This window comes from Oncorhynchus mykiss, unplaced genomic scaffold (assembly GCF_013265735.2).
Source record: "Oncorhynchus mykiss isolate Arlee unplaced genomic scaffold, USDA_OmykA_1.1 un_scaffold_356, whole genome shotgun sequence".
Lineage (NCBI taxonomy): Eukaryota > Metazoa > Chordata > Actinopteri > Salmoniformes > Salmonidae > Oncorhynchus > Oncorhynchus mykiss.
In genome coordinates, this window is record NW_023493804.1 from 57,872 (window position 1) to 80,442 (window position 22,571).

The window sequence follows — 22,571 nt, forward strand, 5'->3', positions numbered from 1 at the left end:
AGGCCACAGTGGATCACGTGAGTGTTGGTGGTATACTTGTGAGCATAGCTATCTTCCAAGCAGTTGACCAGGTTTCAGTTCAAATACTCTGTAATTCATCTCCTGAGTCTTTCAGATTCAATCTTCATTAGCTGTAACAGCAAGAAACAAATGAAGAAAGAGCTAAATGTAGATTTTAACAATTAAAAAGTAGACATCAAAATCAATTGGATCTCATTTCATTTGATCCGATTGACGCACCGGTATGTGAATAAAAAAACAAAAAAACATTGGAATCTCTCAGTTTTAAATTAGAAATGTCACACATTTTGCACTGGATGCTTCTCAGTCCTACCATAACTGCTGATGTTACACCTCTGCATTTTTGGTGAAATGTGGCAGAGCGAGAGCAATGTTTGTCAAAACATGACACATCCCTAAAATCTGTCTTCTCATACAAATGTCTATAGCTTCAGAACGGTTTGACCTATGTAGTGGCAAATCGGTTCAAATATGACACAACCAAGAACTTTGTGAAAATCAATATAGACTTTTAATACAACAGTATCATAAGCCGGAGCGGTCCGCGGAACACACACACTTTTTCAGAGCCCTCGCTCTGAGTTATACACCTACCATATAAGTCCCTCCCATATGCAAATTAAGTTACATCCCAATCCGTGCTTCCTGCTTGTTCAGCCCAATAACACCCCCATCTGCTTTCCATTAGATCCTAATGGTGACAAGACCCTTGCTTTGACCCTTCACTCAGCTTAATGCGTTCTCCTGTTTGTGTGTTATCTAGGGTCAGCAGACTATGTGTCTCTTCTGTTTTTAGCATGCTCAGCTATACTAAAAATACTATACATTCCCCTTTCCTGTGGCCTGTGTTCATACCCTGTAATTAACTCCATGTGTCCCTTTTGGTGTCTTTCATCTCCTTTAGCTTTAGGGTGCCTAGCTGTTCTGGTCGCCTTCTCTTCATATGGTTGTCTAAGATCAAACAGACTTGTCTCCTGTGATGTGATTGATGTCTGTAATCCATCAATTGGTCCTTTGGCTGACCCCCTCCTTAGATAACCTCTGACCTTTGTATGTCCAGCTGCCCTAGGTGTTGCCCTCTCCCATGGCCCCACTCTGGCTTCCTGTCCTATACAATAGACAATGTACCTTACCAGAATGGCAAATGCCATTATATAGGACAATATATTTATCCATATATGTACCTAATTTCTCCCACATAACCCCCCTCTGGTGCTTTAATAAGCACCAAAAACTTAAAAAGGACATATGGAACATAATATCAACAGTCGATTATCAAAAAAAATATTTTTAAATAAAAAAATAAAAAATAATTAAAAAATAAAACTTCCTAATCACCTACACCAAACATCTCTAGTATTTCATAAGAGTAAAATATCTAGTTCGGTATAGAAACAAAAAATAATACATTATCTTTTGTTAAAGCATGAGCATGTAAATACATAACCTTGTCTGAGGTTCTCAGCTACGCAAAAAATAAAAATATATATAATAAAGCAATGAGTCAAATAATAAATTGAATATGAGAAAACACTAGGCCTCCATGCAGTTACAAAATAAAATTGACACATCATTCTAAATTTAAGCTTTCCACATGATTCTCCCTCTCAGACACCTCTCCAACAACCGTGATACCATCAATACCAATCTCTGTTAGAAGATTAAGGACATGGTCCGTAGACACTTGTAACCGGGATATCCCACTGTTACCTACATGTTTTTAAATATAACCTAGCATTTTAGAAGGCAAAACTAACTTTTAATTAAAAGAAACCAGATATATTCATTGATATACCTATAAAAACATTTGACAAAACATACTAAAACACAAGGCCGTGAGCAAAAGTAGACCTTACATAACACCTCTTGTACTTACTACGGAAATGACCCTTTTTGTGGATATGCATCAGTTGACTTTCTTATGAATTTGGAATGACAGCATAACTGTCCATTTTCATCAGTATAGTGGCCTGGCCTACCCGGCACAGGATCAACTATCACCGGAGTGTCAGCTCTACTTACAAACATCTGTTTAACCGTTGTCTGGATCACAAGTGATTTCACCCAGGGTAAAACACAACAAAATACAATACCCAGAGCCAATAACCCCCCTTCCAGCATAAAGGCCGTCCTAGCAAACATGGCTCCCTATTTCCCCAATGCTAAGTCCAACCAATCCCAAACATGAGAGTCCACCCCAGCATTTTTCTTAACCTCTTTTCTTAACCCTTTAAGTTTAGCCATAGCGACAGCAAAGAATCCATTAGGCGCAGTGTTATTGGGAATAAAGGTGCAACAATCATCCCCGAACATAACAAACTCCACCCTTCTCTGCAAAAAGCCAATTGAGAGCCTGTCTATTTTGGCAAGACATTTTACTGGTATCCTGTACCTATTCCCCCAACGCCGTTAAAGCCGAGTCAGTATAGTTAATGAATCTCTGTTGGTTATAGTATATGTAATTAATCCACTCTAAGTTCTTATTTGATGTTATCCACAAAAATTAAGATTCAAATCCAGATTTAACTTCATCTCTTGCCTTGAACTCCCAACCCAGTCTAATTTAATATGGTTCTGCCTCTAGTGCTCCCTCGAGCAATCCTACATTCTATGTCACACAAGGGAATGTAGTATTTTCTCTGAATATTGAACATTTTACATTTAACGCATTCTTCAAATGATGCAGGTTCAGGTACTATCAAAAGATCAGACAAAGGTGATTTTCTACACAAAATACAATTGTCCCTCCTATGTTTATTTCTGCTGTATACTTAGCCTAATCGTACCACTCATTCTTCACTATTCATTTCATGTGGTGTCCTTGAGTGGTTCAGAGTCTGGTATGTCTGTGTCTGTCATCTTTGCAATGTTCTTATCTTGAGGTAGGTCATTACAGTTAGTCAAAAAGTTCAAAATGTCAGTAAAGAACCCTCCTGGTTCTGATGCTTTCTAGCTACCACAGGCTCTTCCTGTTTAGGTATTGGCGTAAGACCAATTCTGAATGACTGAGGAACTACTCCCTTCAGCCAATCTTGTTCTCATTATTTCACCTATTAATTCTTCACCTTCAACTGGTTCAATCTGATTCATGGTGAGCACCCACTCGTCTACTTCTTTGGTTAACGTCAGGTCACATCCTTTTGAGTCCCAAATGACTTCTCTCTTCGTTCGATGATATGTCCATCCACCGAATGCAATCTCCGGTAAGGGTTTGATCCTTTTGTCTTCTATTCTTCTGTTTCAGTTATATGTTGAGGTGGGACAGAGATTCTAACCTTGTCAGTCTTTTTAGATTGTTTGACTGGTTCCTCTCTTCTCTTCCTGTTTCCACCCTACATCTTGATTGTGCGTGAGTCTGTTGTTGCTATTCTAGCGTTCACTGTTACTTCTGTTATGTCAATATCATTGTTCTTCTATGGGTCTAACTTCAATTGTTCATTATGGAGACAATTCAAGAGCTGAAAAGTCAATTTTGGGGAAATCCCCATTTCTTTCATCTTGCAAGATTTCTCCTTCTGCTCTTGGTAAGGCTTCTCCTCTGCTTTCTTCACTTGTTGTTCCTGATAAGGCTTCTCCTCCACTCTCTTCGCATGTTGTTCCCTCCTCAGCCCGAACTGGGCTTCCATCTGGGAAGGCGTCCATTTCAGGGAAGAGATGTTCCCCTTCTTTAGGCGATACCTCGGGGTCCCACTGTAGAAGGCTTCCGTCAACAAAGCCTGCCCCAACAAGTATATCATCAGGAGTGGCAGACATGTTACCCCCTCCCACTTCTGGGCTTTCTGGCCATACTGGAGGAAACTTTGGTTGTTTGTCTCTTTTCTTTTCAGGCTCTTTTTCCCTGGTCGGTTCTTCTGAGTGTGTTAGCCGATGCACTCGTTGTATCTGGTCTGCCATTTTCTTGATTCCTCCCCGGCGCTTTGATCGATTCCGCTGCTCCTGCTCCCTCCGGGGTCCCTTCTGGTGAATCAGCATCCTCTGTGTCCTCATCTCTGTATGGTTGTGTCCTTCTCTCCGTCGGGACTCGGGTGCAGTGGTTTAGATGATACCACGTCTTGCTTCCTTTCACTTGGACGGCCGTGTTTGTGGCTGTTGCCACCTCGTAGGGTCCTTCCCTCCTCGGCTGATCCCACTTCCTTCGGAACACTCAAACGTAGACTCGATCTCCTGGTATCACTGGGAGAGATCCTTCTGGTCCCCTTGGATCATCAGATGTGGAACCTCTCATCCTGGTTCAGATTTCTGCCTTCTTTCTGTGGGGCATTCATACTTAGAGACTTATGGCCTCTGTTCTATGATTACACCATACATTCTCTTACTTCCATCACTCATCACACAAACTGACATTCCAGCTGAAGCTGGAGAACACTTCTCCATCTGGTTTCCTAAACATAAGACTTGGAAAACAAAGGACAAAACATAACAGTATTGACAATGTTATGTGTTATGCATGACTGTATTAATGAATACTGAAATCTGAGACCATGACAATTCCCACTCTCTCTTCACCTGACTCTATGCCTCCAGGATACTTTTCTGCTGGACTCCACAAAAATGGAGGCCCTAATTGGCTTCCTCGTGCTTTCATCCAGTCTTCCCCTTTCGGCCGCAGGTTCTGAGAGGTGTTCCCAAACCATGTCATTTTTTACTTAGTTCCCCATCTGCTCTGTTTCAACTGATAAACATGTGCATAACCTTAAATCAACATTATTGCTTCTTAAAGTAATTCAACACGGAATGGGCTTCCACATTGAGCCTTCAACATGTGGTTTAGAGTACAACTACCCTAACATATATCCTTATTCACATGATACATTATCAAATAAAACAAATAACCCCCAAACTCAACCCAGTATGTCTACAGTAGAATCTAGTCTCTCTCTTTTGTTTTGTTTCACGTCCTCTGTCATGGTGTTTTCAAGCTCACCCATTATTCAGCTGGACTTTACTTCTTGTGAGACTTATGCACCCACCAAAGAGAGACATGACAATCTTTACCACTGCAGGTGCTGTAAGAAGTATATCCCCAGCCCGATGTATCTTGATGTACACTCAGTCTCCAGAATTCAGCCTATGCCCTTCCATCTGGCCTCTTATGTGCTGTTTTTTCCTGAGGACATACACACTAACACATGGGTTATTTCCTGACAACAGACTTTCTTCTTATAGCAGGATCACTAAATCTTAATTTTTAAATAACAGCCCTATGTAAACATTCTGTCTTAAATACCTGGCCTCCTGCCACAAAAATATTCATAATGATAGCCAAATTATGGTCCCTACCGTAACTGCTGCAAGAATTGCATGTAATCAGTCAAGTGTTTTCTAGTTGGAAGAATATCCAATCCTAACAAAACTAAGTCCTAAGCTTCTTCAAAATGCCACTACTTATTACTTTTACCATAATCTAGGTGTGTGTAATGTTCTATCTACTTTTAGAATTGTCCCTATATTTTTACAAGACCAACTGTCCTTCCTTTTCTGTGAATTATCTTGTCTATCAATATACACTGTTTCTAGAAATAACACCCCCCCCTTGTTACCATAACCTTCATATGAGCCCCCAATGTAGTTACAGTTTTTCTAACCCATAACACATAAGTCACTACTTCTAATTTCCTTCCATAGTTTGATACATACTTAAACATTCTCAAATCATTTTTAGTCAATTTATATCAGTCCCTCCTCAGGAAAAATATACACTCTTATTTTCCTCAAACCAAAAATAAATTGACCAAACAAGAAAAATGGTAAAGTAAATTATAATAACTGCATATTTGCTATAAATTACCACTATTTGTAATGTCTTCTTCATCCTTGGGTGTTATCACACAACAGACTATACTTTTTATTAAATTACTTATTACTCCAATTACAATGATATTGTAAAATAAAAGAAACAAAAACCTTTAATTTAATATTCTGCAAGTTCTGTCAATCAACCTGTCTCAGGATTAGTTTCCAGAGCTTCCCTAGGCCTAGTAAATTTAAACAGTCCTATATTCAAAACATAACTAAATGTTGTTTATTAATTGTCCAACCCAATATTCAAAATAACAGTCCTTAGTGCTTACTTTAACTCAAATTTGACCTTCTCAATTCAATTCATCATCCCTTTAATAATTAACATTTTACTAAAAACTTTTAGTACCAGTAATATCTATTTTACCATGCACCCTTTTACCTCTGTTTTTCTGTCATGAGTGGCCTAGTAATAAAAGGTCATTATCCCAATCCCCTTTAGTCTTTCTTCTCCCAGTACATATCATTCCAGATACAGTTCACAGGTCATCAGACACAGTTGTCCCACACTATTCAGCCAGTAGGGTGGGTTTGAGTTTCACACCCACTTGGTGTTATGATAGTCTCTCCCAAGCATTAATGCAGTCTGACATTACATTTCCATGATAACTCCCTTATTCTACTAGCGATCTCTCAGATGAGTTACAGATTATGTAGTTATCATCATAACCCTTGCAGAAACCCCCACTCCAATAACCTATTTGGAGTAACTGTTATCCCTTGTTTACATATATTTCCATTTTATATGTAGCATGAACAAAGCACATTTTGTATTTACCCAAAGACCATAACCCCAGGGAACTGATATGTTCTCCTATAACCCCATGTTAAATAAAAATAAACCTATTTGAATAACTAGTCAATTCAAGATTACAACTCTTCATCTTTTTCCCAAGGAAATAATGGAATTTCAAAGTGATTGTACACTTTGAATAGAGACTGGTGTTTCTCAATCATTTTATAATTAAATCCCACTTGTTCCAACAATTTCTAGTGAAGTTGATCAATCTTCAAGGGAAATTCTTAGGGTTCAGGGCATTTGACACCATTAAAATGTTTCCACTCTCCTTTCTTTAGAAACAACCCAAATACATTTTCAAAAACATTTCCATCCTTCTGCATACCCAATTTGAAACTGAACTGAAAAAACCCTTCCAAAGGAAACCCACTATCGCATATAGGCCAAGAATACACATGAGCCGGCCTCACTTATCCGAAACTCCAGTTATAGCCTTAACCAGATACTAAGATTTTTAGTGGCCAAAATATCTCTAACTGCTTTCCTCAGTACTACAGTTTCCAATGACATTTTGACCAGAGAACATGTAACCCCTTTTTTTCTGGAAAAGAAATGTACATTTCGTTAACATTCACCATGCCACCCTCTAAATCAGCAAGCTAATAGTATTACATATACTAAAATCCCCTTACATTTCCCGAGCATGCGACAGAAGCTCCAGCCATACACAGAACGCACAATTCCCCCCTGCTCGGCCATCTGTATCCTACCCTTAGAAATTGAATACACCCATACTCTACAATTTGCTTTTCTTCTAACTATTTTTACCACGCTTGTGATTTTTCATATACGTTTATTTTCCGTATTTTGACGCTAATAACAACTTCTCCACGCATTTTATCACCACTGAAACCGCCATTTTAATGCAAAACGACTCCGAGTGGGGCTATTTGTAAATTACATCGGTACCTTACTATAAGTTAGGTAAAACGTGATCTAGTACGTATTTCATCACATAAACTGTACTCTCTATGAACCACTTTTTGATTAATCAGAGACTATACACCGCTTGGTGAAAACTTCATTCGTACTAACCTTAGAACGATCAGTTGTTGTTCTTTTAAAACGGGTGTAAATTCCTGTATTTCTGCATTCTCTGCTATCGCATTCCAGTGTCATCTTACACTAATTTTCCCCCACACTAGTTAGCCCTGCTCTACAACTTCTTACACTTCCCCCATCGTAATGTATTTCTGATGATATAATGTTAATTAACATTAAAACGCTGGTAAGTTAAGCTTCTTGTTATAGTTTTATGTGATCGTTCCAATTCATTATTTTATTTATCCTGTTTACCGGGTAATGTTGCCCTACATTGTAGCAAACCGCTCCTTCATATTCAAATCGAATTGGTAGAATTAACGTGCGCTTCTTTCAGCGACTCTATGGCTTTATTAAATTTCGCTATCTCTATATTCCCGGGAGAAACAGTCCATTTGTTTCCATGCCACTATTTATTTTTCCTAAACTCTCCCATCGCATTATATACTTTATTTACTATTTTCCAAGGTAGATCTACCCTACTTTCTCAAATAATAATTTATTAGTCACATCACTTAATACCTCCTATTAAAACCTACTCTATAATGTCTACAACTGTATTACTGAATACTACAGAAGCCTTAATGTCTTATTCTAGTACAGCACCTCAAATATCACTGTGTTTTTATCTTTGCTTATACTATTACTTTAACTTTATTCAATGTATTAAATCCTATTTCATATAATTTTCCTTCTAATTCAGCTTATTTATAATGTCTGCACTTTCTTATCTCTTTATTTATCCGCTTGCTATATTCTCTCTTAGCCTATTTTACTGTTTAATTCCTGAGGCTATTTTTAAATTGCAGCCTCCTATTTCGTTTACAGGGCTCGTGATATTTTTAATGTGTTCTAGACTTCTATTTTCATGCAATTCTCACTTTTGCCTAGATTTATTTTAACCAGTATATTTTAGTTTATCTGTATATTTTTAAGTTATTTCTTCCTACTTCGCATCCGTTTTATACTATCCATGCCTTGTTTAATACCTCTTTTTAACACCTATTGTAATTTTTACAATGGTCTTTTAACTCATTATCCAGTCAATGTTTTATGCTTATGTATAACTTATCTTGCCCAATATTTATCGATTTCGTTCCTCTTCCCAGTGAGAGTTAAATGCGCTCTCTTTCTCAAATTACACTTAGTTAACTGTCAGAGAGGCCTGCGCATTCCCAGTTGGTCACAGACACACAGCCTGTTCTTCCTCTTCTTTCTAATCTGCTCATTCATCACAAATAATTATATTACAGCATTCATTCAATCCTTTTGTCTTTACCTAAAAACAAAACAGTTTATTACCTAACTTAATTCACTTCCTCTACATAAGCTGGTATTATCCTATAGGATTTTTCACGCATACCCTTCGTTTTTACCTAAAAACGACCTATAGTTTATCCCCTAGTTTAATACACTTCCTCTACATAAACTGGTATTATCCTATAGGATTTTTACGACATGACGAGACTACTGTCTAATCGGATCAGCTTGTCTTCATATCCTATTCATCCACCCCGTATTGATCTTTATTCTACGTTAGAGCAATATCGTGGCGCGACCTACTGATTTATAAACCCCCGTTTAGCTAGACGGAGCGTTTTATATTCGCAGGATTTCCTTTTTCAGTTGAACGTCGCACAATCAGGCCAGCGTTCTTTCTGTGTTTTAAATATTCACCCGTACAGACCTTCATTTCAAAGCGGTAGCCATGTGTATTTATTTTCTAAATACTCATCCGTACAGACCTTTTCCTTGAAGCGGTAGCCATGAATGTTTATCTATCTACTTATCAATAAAGTAGCCTACCCATTCAGTCCTTCAGCTAAATATTTTGAAGCGGTATCGCAGGATTACTTATCAATAAAGTAACCTACCCATTCAGACCTTCTGGTAAATATTTTGAAGCGGTATCGCAGGACTTCTATAACTACTTATTTTATTCAAACCTTATAAGCAGATAGCTGTAACCCTGTGCCCAATCCCAGCCCCAACATGCCAGAATAACACACCCTACACCAGCGAAGTTCACAGCCCCCACCTACTTACTCACTAGACATGCATGCACATTCATTATACAATTTCCAAGCTTACACACATGCATGCAAATTCATTGAATTTCAAAAAGTTCTTTCGTTTCTATAGTTTTTAGGAAATTTGAGAGAGAGAGACCTACTTGACGCTCCTCTTGCTGAGGCAGGATCTCTGAAGCGATCTACGCAAACATTTCACTGTTGTCTTACCTTAGCTGGGTGGCCACCCTTGTTTGCCCAGATCGTCCAAAGATCCCGCTGCCAGCCAAGAACGTTATTCAGTCCCTAATTCTCCTGGCAAGCTCGCCAATTATGTAGTGGCAAATCGGTTCAAATATGACACAACCAAGAACTTTGTGAAAATCAATATAGACTTTTAATACAACAGTATCATAAGCCGGAGCGGTCCGCGGAACACACACACTTTTTCAGAGCCCTCGCTCTGAGTTATACACCTACCATATAAGTCCCTCCCATATGCAAATTAAGTTACATCCCAATCCGTGCTTCCTGCTTGTTCAGCCCAATAACACCCCCATCTGCTTTCCATTAGATCCTAATGGTGACAAGACCCTTGCTTTGACCCTTCACTCAGCTTAATGCGTTCTCCTGTTTGTGTGTTATCTAGGGTCAGCACACTATGTGTCTCTTCTGTTTTTAGCATGCTCAGCTATACTAAAAATACTATACATTCCCCTTTCCTGTGGCCTGTGTTCATACCCTGTAATTAACTCCATGTGTCCCTTTTGGTGTCTTTCATCTCCTTTAGCTTTAGGGTGCCTAGCTGTTCTGGTCGCCTTCTCTTCATATGGTTGTCTAAGATCAAACAGACTTGTCTCCTGTGATGTGATTGATGTCTGTAATCCATCAATTGGTCCTTTGGCTGACCCCCTCCTTAGATAACCTCTGACCTTTGTATGTCCAGCTGCCCTAGGTGTTGCCCTCTCCCATGGCCCCACTCTGGCTTCCTGTCCTATACAATAGACAATGTACCTTACCAGAATGGCAAATGCCATTATATAGGACAATATATTTATCCATATATGTACCTAATTTCTCCCACACCTACAAAATAGTTTGCCCATTCTTTGGAAAGGGGAGACTCTCACAAACACAATGCTGTTCTCAGTTTTGCTCTACGACCCCCACAAGTGTCAAGGGACTCGTCTGAAGGTAACCTATGTCCCGGTAAAAGGACAGGTTTTTTAACCAAGGAAGAAATTAATGCATGTTGTGCGATGCTGAACCCACTAGTGCAGAGCACAATGGATTAGCAGTCCATTGCCTTAATCACTTGTCCACCTGGTCCTGCACTCCAGTGGTAGCAGTCGCCCCTCCAACCAGTTGCCCAAGATCCGCCTGTCTCACATTGTTAAAGGCTCTTCAAAAGGGCTCGTCCGGGATTTGAACCCGGGACTTCTCGCACCCAAAGCGAGAATCATACCCCTAGACCAACGAGCCATTTATTTCAAGACATTGTTTTGCAGTCGCCAGCAATGACGGTGAGAATATGCATTGACAGGTCGATGTTGCCAGGCCACAGTGGATCACGTGAGTGTTGGTGGTATACTTGTGAGCATAGCTATCTTCCAAGCAGTTGACCAGGTTTCAGTTCAAATACTCTGTAATTCATCTCCTGAGTCTTTCAGATTCAATCTTCATTAGCTGTAACAGCAAGAAACAAATGAAGAAAGAGCTAAATGTAGATTTTAACAATTAAAAAGTAGACATCAAAATCAATTGGATCTCATTTCATTTGATCCGATTGACGCACCGGTATGTGAATAAAAAAACAAAAAAACATTGGAATCTCTCAGTTTTAAATTAGAAATGTCACACATTTTGCACTGGATGCTTCTCAGTCCTACCATAACTGCTGATGTTACACCTCTGCATTTTTGGTGAAATGTGGCAGAGCGAGAGCAATGTTTGTCAAAACATGACACATCCCTAAAATCTGTCTTCTCATACAAATGTCTATAGCTTCAGAACGGTTTGACCTATGTAGTGGCAAATCGGTTCAAATATGACACAACCAAGAACTTTGTGAAAATCAATATAGACTTTTAATACAACAGTATCATAAGCCGGAGCGGTCCGCGGAACACACACACTTTTTCAGAGCCCTCGCTCTGAGTTATACACCTACCATATAAGTCCCTCCCATATGCAAATTAAGTTACATCCCAATCCGTGCTTCCTGCTTGTTCAGCCCAATAACACCCCCATCTGCTTTCCATTAGATCCTAATGGTGACAAGACCCTTGCTTTGACCCTTCACTCAGCTTAATGCGTTCTCCTGTTTGTGTGTTATCTAGGGTCAGCAGACTATGTGTCTCTTCTGTTTTTAGCATGCTCAGCTATACTAAAAATACTATACATTCCCCTTTCCTGTGGCCTGTGTTCATACCCTGTAATTAACTCCATGTGTCCCTTTTGGTGTCTTTCATCTCCTTTAGCTTTAGGGTGCCTAGCTGTTCTGGTCGCCTTCTCTTCATATGGTTGTCTAAGATCAAACAGACTTGTCTCCTGTGATGTGATTGATGTCTGTAATCCATCAATTGGTCCTTTGGCTGACCCCCTCCTTAGATAACCTCTGACCTTTGTATGTCCAGCTGCCCTAGGTGTTGCCCTCTCCCATGGCCCCACTCTGGCTTCCTGTCCTATACAATAGACAATGTACCTTACCAGAATGGCAAATGCCATTATATAGGACAATATATTTATCCATATATGTACCTAATTTCTCCCACATAACCCCCCTCTGGTGCTTTAATAAGCACCAAAAACTTAAAAAGGACATATGGAACATAATATCAACAGTCGATTATCAAAAAAAATATTTTTAAATAAAAAAATAAAAAATAATTAAAAAATAAAACTTCCTAATCACCTACACCAAACATCTCTAGTATTTCATAAGAGTAAAATATCTAGTTCGGTATAGAAACAAAAAATAATACATTATCTTTTGTTAAAGCATGAGCATGTAAATACATAACCTTGTCTGAGGTTCTCAGCTACGCAAAAAATAAAAATATATATAATAAAGCAATGAGTCAAATAATAAATTGAATATGAGAAAACACTAGGCCTCCATGCAGTTACAAAATAAAATTGACACATCATTCTAAATTTAAGCTTTCCACATGATTCTCCCTCTCAGACACCTCTCCAACAACCGTGATACCATCAATACCAATCTCTGTTAGAAGATTAAGGACATGGTCCGTAGACACTTGTAACCGGGATATCCCACTGTTACCTACATGTTTTTAAATATAACCTAGCATTTTAGAAGGCAAAACTAACTTTTAATTAAAAGAAACCAGATATATTCATTGATATACCTATAAAAACATTTGACAAAACATACTAAAACACAAGGCCGTGAGCAAAAGTAGACCTTACATAACACCTCTTGTACTTACTACGGAAATGACCCTTTTTGTGGATATGCATCAGTTGACTTTCTTATGAATTTGGAATGACAGCATAACTGTCCATTTTCATCAGTATAGTGGCCTGGCCTACCCGGCACAGGATCAACTATCACCGGAGTGTCAGCTCTACTTACAAACATCTGTTTAACCGTTGTCTGGATCACAAGTGATTTCACCCAGGGTAAAACACAACAAAATACAATACCCAGAGCCAATAACCCCCCTTCCAGCATAAAGGCCGTCCTAGCAAACATGGCTCCCTATTTCCCCAATGCTAAGTCCAACCAATCCCAAACATGAGAGTCCACCCCAGCATTTTTCTTAACCTCTTTTCTTAACCCTTTAAGTTTAGCCATAGCGACAGCAAAGAATCCATTAGGCGCAGTGTTATTGGGAATAAAGGTGCAACAATCATCCCCGAACATAACAAACTCCACCCTTCTCTGCAAAAAGCCAATTGAGAGCCTGTCTATTTTGGCAAGACATTTTACTGGTATCCTGTACCTATTCCCCCAACGCCGTTAAAGCCGAGTCAGTATAGTTAATGAATCTCTGTTGGTTATAGTATATGTAATTAATCCACTCTAAGTTCTTATTTGATGTTATCCACAAAAATTAAGATTCAAATCCAGATTTAACTTCATCTCTTGCCTTGAACTCCCAACCCAGTCTAATTTAATATGGTTCTGCCTCTAGTGCTCCCTCGAGCAATCCTACATTCTATGTCACACAAGGGAATGTAGTATTTTCTCTGAATATTGAACATTTTACATTTAACGCATTCTTCAAATGATGCAGGTTCAGGTACTATCAAAAGATCAGACAAAGGTGATTTTCTACACAAAATACAATTGTCCCTCCTATGTTTATTTCTGCTGTATACTTAGCCTAATCGTACCACTCATTCTTCACTATTCATTTCATGTGGTGTCCTTGAGTGGTTCAGAGTCTGGTATGTCTGTGTCTGTCATCTTTGCAATGTTCTTATCTTGAGGTAGGTCATTACAGTTAGTCAAAAAGTTCAAAATGTCAGTAAAGAACCCTCCTGGTTCTGATGCTTTCTAGCTACCACAGGCTCTTCCTGTTTAGGTATTGGCGTAAGACCAATTCTGAATGACTGAGGAACTACTCCCTTCAGCCAATCTTGTTCTCATTATTTCACCTATTAATTCTTCACCTTCAACTGGTTCAATCTGATTCATGGTGAGCACCCACTCGTCTACTTCTTTGGTTAACGTCAGGTCACATCCTTTTGAGTCCCAAATGACTTCTCTCTTCGTTCGATGATATGTCCATCCACCGAATGCAATCTCCGGTAAGGGTTTGATCCTTTTGTCTTCTATTCTTCTGTTTCAGTTATATGTTGAGGTGGGACAGAGATTCTAACCTTGTCAGTCTTTTTAGATTGTTTGACTGGTTCCTCTCTTCTCTTCCTGTTTCCACCCTACATCTTGATTGTGCGTGAGTCTGTTGTTGCTATTCTAGCGTTCACTGTTACTTCTGTTATGTCAATATCATTGTTCTTCTATGGGTCTAACTTCAATTGTTCATTATGGAGACAATTCAAGAGCTGAAAAGTCAATTTTGGGGAAATCCCCATTTCTTTCATCTTGCAAGATTTCTCCTTCTGCTCTTGGTAAGGCTTCTCCTCTGCTTTCTTCACTTGTTGTTCCTGATAAGGCTTCTCCTCCACTCTCTTCGCATGTTGTTCCCTCCTCAGCCCGAACTGGGCTTCCATCTGGGAAGGCGTCCATTTCAGGGAAGAGATGTTCCCCTTCTTTAGGCGATACCTCGGGGTCCCACTGTAGAAGGCTTCCGTCAACAAAGCCTGCCCCAACAAGTATATCATCAGGAGTGGCAGACATGTTACCCCCTCCCACTTCTGGGCTTTCTGGCCATACTGGAGGAAACTTTGGTTGTTTGTCTCTTTTCTTTTCAGGCTCTTTTTCCCTGGTCGGTTCTTCTGAGTGTGTTAGCCGATGCACTCGTTGTATCTGGTCTGCCATTTTCTTGATTCCTCCCCGGCGCTTTGATCGATTCCGCTGCTCCTGCTCCCTCCGGGGTCCCTTCTGGTGAATCAGCATCCTCTGTGTCCTCATCTCTGTATGGTTGTGTCCTTCTCTCCGTCGGGACTCGGGTGCAGTGGTTTAGATGATACCACGTCTTGCTTCCTTTCACTTGGACGGCCGTGTTTGTGGCTGTTGCCACCTCGTAGGGTCCTTCCCTCCTCGGCTGATCCCACTTCCTTCGGAACACTCAAACGTAGACTCGATCTCCTGGTATCACTGGGAGAGATCCTTCTGGTCCCCTTGGATCATCAGATGTGGAACCTCTCATCCTGGTTCAGATTTCTGCCTTCTTTCTGTGGGGCATTCATACTTAGAGACTTATGGCCTCTGTTCTATGATTACACCATACATTCTCTTACTTCCATCACTCATCACACAAACTGACATTCCAGCTGAAGCTGGAGAACACTTCTCCATCTGGTTTCCTAAACATAAGACTTGGAAAACAAAGGACAAAACATAACAGTATTGACAATGTTATGTGTTATGCATGACTGTATTAATGAATACTGAAATCTGAGACCATGACAATTCCCACTCTCTCTTCACCTGACTCTATGCCTCCAGGATACTTTTCTGCTGGACTCCACAAAAATGGAGGCCCTAATTGGCTTCCTCGTGCTTTCATCCAGTCTTCCCCTTTCGGCCGCAGGTTCTGAGAGGTGTTCCCAAACCATGTCATTTTTTACTTAGTTCCCCATCTGCTCTGTTTCAACTGATAAACATGTGCATAACCTTAAATCAACATTATTGCTTCTTAAAGTAATTCAACACGGAATGGGCTTCCACATTGAGCCTTCAACATGTGGTTTAGAGTACAACTACCCTAACATATATCCTTATTCACATGATACATTATCAAATAAAACAAATAACCCCCAAACTCAACCCAGTATGTCTACAGTAGAATCTAGTCTCTCTCTTTTGTTTTGTTTCACGTCCTCTGTCATGGTGTTTTCAAGCTCACCCATTATTCAGCTGGACTTTACTTCTTGTGAGACTTATGCACCCACCAAAGAGAGACATGACAATCTTTACCACTGCAGGTGCTGTAAGAAGTATATCCCCAGCCCGATGTATCTTGATGTACACTCAGTCTCCAGAATTCAGCCTATGCCCTTCCATCTGGCCTCTTATGTGCTGTTTTTTCCTGAGGACATACACACTAACACATGGGTTATTTCCTGACAACAGACTTTCTTCTTATAGCAGGATCACTAAATCTTAATTTTTAAATAACAGCCCTATGTAAACATTCTGTCTTAAATACCTGGCCTCCTGCCACAAAAATATTCATAATGATAGCCAAATTATGGTCCCTACCGTAACTGCTGCAAGAATTGCATGTAATCAGTCAAGTGTTTTCTAGTTGGAAGAATATCCAATCCTAACAAAACTAAGTCCTAAGCTTCTTCAAAATGCCACTACTTATTACTTTTACCATAATCTAGGTGTGTGTAATGTTCTATCTACTTTTAGAATTGTCCCTATATTTTTACAAGACCAACTGTCCTTCCTTTTCTGTGAATTATCTTGTCTATCAATATACACTGTTTCTAGAAATAACACCCCCCCCTTGTTACCATAACCTTCATATGAGCCCCCAATGTAGTTACAGTTTTTCTAACCCATAACACATAAGTCACTACTTCTAATTTCCTTCCATAGTTTGATACATACTTAAACATTCTCAAATCATTTTTAGTCAATTTATATCAGTCCCTCCTCAGGAAAAATATACACTCTTATTTTCCTCAAACCAAAAATAAATTGACCAAACAAGAAAAATGGTAAAGTAAATTATAATAACTGCATATTTGCTATAAATTACCACTATTTGTAATGTCTTCTTCATCCTTGGGTGTTATCACACAACAGACTATACTTTTTATTAAATTACTTATTACTCCAATTACAATGATATTGTAAAATAAAAGAAACAAAAACCTTTAATTTAATATTCTGCAAGTTCTGTCAATCAACCTGTCTCAGGATTAGTTTCCAGAGCTTCCCTAGGCCTAGTAAATTTAAACAGTCCTATATTCAAAACATAACTAAATGTTGTTTATTAATTGTCCAACCCAATATTCAAAATAACAGTCCTTAGTGCTTACTTTAACTCAAATTTGACCTTCTCAATTCAATTCATCATCCCTTTAATAATTAACATTTTACTAAAAACTTTTAGTACCAGTAATATCTATTTTACCATGCACCCTTTTACCTCTGTTTTTCTGTCATGAGTGGCCTAGTAATAAAAGGTCATTATCCCAATCCCCTTTAGTCTTTCTTCTCCCAGTACATATCATTCCAGATACAGTTCACAGGTCATCAGACACAGTTGTCCCACACTATTCAGCCAGTAGGGTGGGTTTGAGTTTCACACCCACTTGGTGTTATGATAGTCTCTCCCAAGCATTAATGCAGTCTGACATTACATTTCCATGATAACTCCCTTATTCTACTAGCGATCTCTCAGATGAGTTACAGATTATGTAGTTATCATCATAACCCTTGCAGAAACCCCCACTCCAATAACCTATTTGGAGTAACTGTTATCCCTTGTTTACATATATTTCCATTTTATATGTAGCATGAACAAAGCACATTTTGTATTTACCCAAAGACCATAACCCCAGGGAACTGATATGTTCTCCTATAACCCCATGTTAAATAAAAATAAACCTATTTGAATAACTAGTCAATTCAAGATTACAACTCTTCATCTTTTTCCCAAGGAAATAATGGAATTTCAAAGTGATTGTACACTTTGAATAGAGACTGGTGTTTCTCAATCATTTTATAATTAAATCCCACTTGTTCCAACAATTTCTAGTGAAGTTGATCAATCTTCAAGGGAAATTCTTAGGGTTCAGGGCATTTGACACCATTAAAATGTTTCCACTCTCCTTTCTTTAGAAACAACCCAAATACATTTTCAAAAACATTTCCATCCTTCTGCATACCCAATTTGAAACTGAACTGAAAAAACCCTTCCAAAGGAAACCCACTATCGCATATAGGCCAAGAATACACATGAGCCGGCCTCACTTATCCGAAACTCCAGTTATAGCCTTAACCAGATACTAAGATTTTTAGTGGCCAAAATATCTCTAACTGCTTTCCTCAGTACTACAGTTTCCAATGACATTTTGACCAGAGAACATGTAACCCCTTTTTTTCTGGAAAAGAAATGTACATTTCGTTAACATTCACCATGCCACCCTCTAAATCAGCAAGCTAATAGTATTACATATACTAAAATCCCCTTACATTTCCCGAGCATGCGACAGAAGCTCCAGCCATACACAGAACGCACAATTCCCCCCTGCTCGGCCATCTGTATCCTACCCTTAGAAATTGAATACACCCATACTCTACAATTTGCTTTTCTTCTAACTATTTTTACCACGCTTGTGATTTTTCATATACGTTTATTTTCCGTATTTTGACGCTAATAACAACTTCTCCACGCATTTTATCACCACTGAAACCGCCATTTTAATGCAAAACGACTCCGAGTGGGGCTATTTGTAAATTACATCGGTACCTTACTATAAGTTAGGTAAAACGTGATCTAGTACGTATTTCATCACATAAACTGTACTCTCTATGAACCACTTTTTGATTAATCAGAGACTATACACCGCTTGGTGAAAACTTCATTCGTACTAACCTTAGAACGATCAGTTGTTGTTCTTTTAAAACGGGTGTAAATTCCTGTATTTCTGCATTCTCTGCTATCGCATTCCAGTGTCATCTTACACTAATTTTCCCCCACACTAGTTAGCCCTGCTCTACAACTTCTTACACTTCCCCCATCGTAATGTATTTCTGATGATATAATGTTAATTAACATTAAAACGCTGGTAAGTTAAGCTTCTTGTTATAGTTTTATGTGATCGTTCCAATTCATTATTTTATTTATCCTGTTTACCGGGTAATGTTGCCCTACATTGTAGCAAACCGCTCCTTCATATTCAAATCGAATTGGTAGAATTAACGTGCGCTTCTTTCAGCGACTCTATGGCTTTATTAAATTTCGCTATCTCTATATTCCCGGGAGAAACAGTCCATTTGTTTCCATGCCACTATTTATTTTTCCTAAACTCTCCCATCGCATTATATACTTTATTTACTATTTTCCAAGGTAGATCTACCCTACTTTCTCAAATAATAATTTATTAGTCACATCACTTAATACCTCCTATTAAAACCTACTCTATAATGTCTACAACTGTATTACTGAATACTACAGAAGCCTTAATGTCTTATTCTAGTACAGCACCTCAAATATCACTGTGTTTTTATCTTTGCTTATACTATTACTTTAACTTTATTCAATGTATTAAATCCTATTTCATATAATTTTCCTTCTAATTCAGCTTATTTATAATGTCTGCACTTTCTTATCTCTTTATTTATCCGCTTGCTATATTCTCTCTTAGCCTATTTTACTGTTTAATTCCTGAGGCTATTTTTAAATTGCAGCCTCCTATTTCGTTTACAGGGCTCGTGATATTTTTAATGTGTTCTAGACTTCTATTTTCATGCAATTCTCACTTTTGCCTAGATTTATTTTAACCAGTATATTTTAGTTTATCTGTATATTTTTAAGTTATTTCTTCCTACTTCGCATCCGTTTTATACTATCCATGCCTTGTTTAATACCTCTTTTTAACACCTATTGTAATTTTTACAATGGTCTTTTAACTCATTATCCAGTCAATGTTTTATGCTTATGTATAACTTATCTTGCCCAATATTTATCGATTTCGTTCCTCTTCCCAGTGAGAGTTAAATGCGCTCTCTTTCTCAAATTACACTTAGTTAACTGTCAGAGAGGCCTGCGCATTCCCAGTTGGTCACAGACACACAGCCTGTTCTTCCTCTTCTTTCTAATCTGCTCATTCATCACAAATAATTATATTACAGCATTCATTCAATCCTTTTGTCTTTACCTAAAAACAAAACAGTTTATTACCTAACTTAATTCACTTCCTCTACATAAGCTGGTATTATCCTATAGGATTTTTCACGCATACCCTTCGTTTTTACCTAAAAACGACCTATAGTTTATCCCCTAGTTTAATACACTTCCTCTACATAAACTGGTATTATCCTATAGGATTTTTACGACATGACGAGACTACTGTCTAATCGGATCAGCTTGTCTTCATATCCTATTCATCCACCCCGTATTGATCTTTATTCTACGTTAGAGCAATATCGTGGCGCGACCTACTGATTTATAAACCCCCGTTTAGCTAGACGGAGCGTTTTATATTCGCAGGATTTCCTTTTTCAGTTGAACGTCGCACAATCAGGCCAGCGTTCTTTCTGTGTTTTAAATATTCACCCGTACAGACCTTCATTTCAAAGCGGTAGCCATGTGTATTTATTTTCTAAATACTCATCCGTACAGACCTTTTCCTTGAAGCGGTAGCCATGAATGTTTATCTATCTACTTATCAATAAAGTAGCCTACCCATTCAGTCCTTCAGCTAAATATTTTGAAGCGGTATCGCAGGATTACTTATCAATAAAGTAACCTACCCATTCAGACCTTCTGGTAAATATTTTGAAGCGGTATCGCAGGACTTCTATAACTACTTATTTTATTCAAACCTTATAAGCAGATAGCTGTAACCCTGTGCCCAATCCCAGCCCCAACATGCCAGAATAACACACCCTACACCAGCGAAGTTCACAGCCCCCACCTACTTACTCACTAGACATGCATGCACATTCATTATACAATTTCCAAGCTTACACACATGCATGCAAATTCATTGAATTTCAAAAAGTTCTTTCGTTTCTATAGTTTTTAGGAAATTTGAGAGAGAGAGACCTACTTGACGCTCCTCTTGCTGAGGCAGGATCTCTGAAGCGATCTACGCAAACATTTCACTGTTGTCTTACCTTAGCTGGGTGGCCACCCTTGTTTGCCCAGATCGTCCAAAGATCCCGCTGCCAGCCAAGAACGTTATTCAGTCCCTAATTCTCCTGGCAAGCTCGCCAATTATGTAGTGGCAAATCGGTTCAAATATGACACAACCAAGAACTTTGTGAAAATCAATATAGACTTTTAATACAACAGTATCATAAGCCAGAGCGGTCCGCGGAACACACACACTTTTTCAGAGCCCTCGCTCTGAGTTATACACCTACCATATAAGTCCCTCCCATATGCAAATTAAGTTACATCCCAATCCGTGCTTCCTGCTTGTTCAGCCCAATAACACCCCCATCTGCTTTCCATTAGATCCTAATGGTGACAAGACCCTTGCTTTGACCCTTCACTCAGCTTAATGCGTTCTCCTGTTTGTGTGTTATCTAGGGTCAGCACACTATGTGTCTCTTCTGTTTTTAGCATGCTCAGCTATACTAAAAATACTATACATTCCCCTTTCCTGTGGCCTGTGTTCATACCCTGTAATTAACTCCATGTGTCCCTTTTGGTGTCTTTCATCTCCTTTAGCTTTAGGGTGCCTAGCTGTTCTGGTCGCCTTCTCTTCATATGGTTGTCTAAGATCAAACAGACTTGTCTCCTGTGATGTGATTGATGTCTGTAATCCATCAATTGGTACTTTGGCTGACCCCCTCCTTAGATAACCTCTGACCTTTGCATGTCCAGCTGCCCTAGGTGTTGCCCTCTCCCATGGCCCCACTCTGGCTTCCTGTCCTATACAATAGACAATGTACCTTACCAGAATGGCAAATGCCATTATATAGGACAATATATTTATCCATATATGTACCTAATTTCTCCCACACCTACAAAATAGTTTGCCCATTCTTTGGAAAGGGGAGACTCTCACAAACACAATGCTGTTCTCAGTTTTGCTCTACGACCCCCACAAGTGTCAAGGGACTCGTCTGAAGGTAACCTATGTCCCGGTAAAAGGACAGGTTTTTTAACCAAGGAAGAAATTAATGCATGTTGTGCGATGCTGAACCCACTAGTGCAGAGCACAATGGATTAGCATTCCATTACCTTAATCACTTGTCCACCTGGTCCTGCGCTCCAGTGGTAGCAGTCGCCCCTCCAACCAGTTGCCCAAGATCCGCCTGTCTCAAATTGTTAAAGGCTCTTCAAATGGGCTCGTCCGGGATTTGAACCCGGGACCTCTCGCACCCAAAGCGAGAATCATACCCCTAGACCAACGAGCCATTTATTTCAAGACATTGTTTTGCAGTCGCCAGCAATGACGGTGAGAATATGCATTGACAGGTCGATGTTGCCAGGCCACAGTGGATCACGTGAGTGTTGGTGGTATACTTGTGAGCATAGCTATCTTCCAAGCAGTTGACCAGGTTTCAGTTCAAATACTCTGTAATTCATCTCCTGAGTCTTTCAGATTCAATC

At 39.1% G+C, this 22,571-nt stretch overlaps 1 long non-coding RNA gene and 2 other non-coding genes across 3 annotated transcripts in view; all 3 read right to left on the reverse strand.

Moving 5' to 3' along the window:
* LOC110511595 overlaps nucleotides 1-21,972 on the reverse strand; it is a 32,687-nt gene extending 10,715 nt beyond the window's left edge. The window contains exons 1-2 of the long non-coding RNA XR_005043733.1: nucleotides 12,430-21,972; nucleotides 1,206-10,739 (exon numbers count right to left, since the gene is read on the reverse strand). This is a non-coding gene — a long non-coding RNA (uncharacterized LOC110511595). The remainder of the gene's footprint in view (nucleotides 1-1,205; nucleotides 10,740-12,429) is intronic.
* Nucleotides 11,080-11,151, reverse strand: trnap-ugg. The gene has a single exon. It is a non-coding gene; the product is annotated as a tRNA-Pro (tRNA).
* Nucleotides 21,973-22,303: 331 nt separating the features above from the next.
* trnap-ugg lies at nucleotides 22,304-22,375 on the reverse strand. Its single transcript has one exon. It is a non-coding gene; the product is annotated as a tRNA-Pro (tRNA).
* Nucleotides 22,376-22,571: the final 196 nt, after the last annotated feature.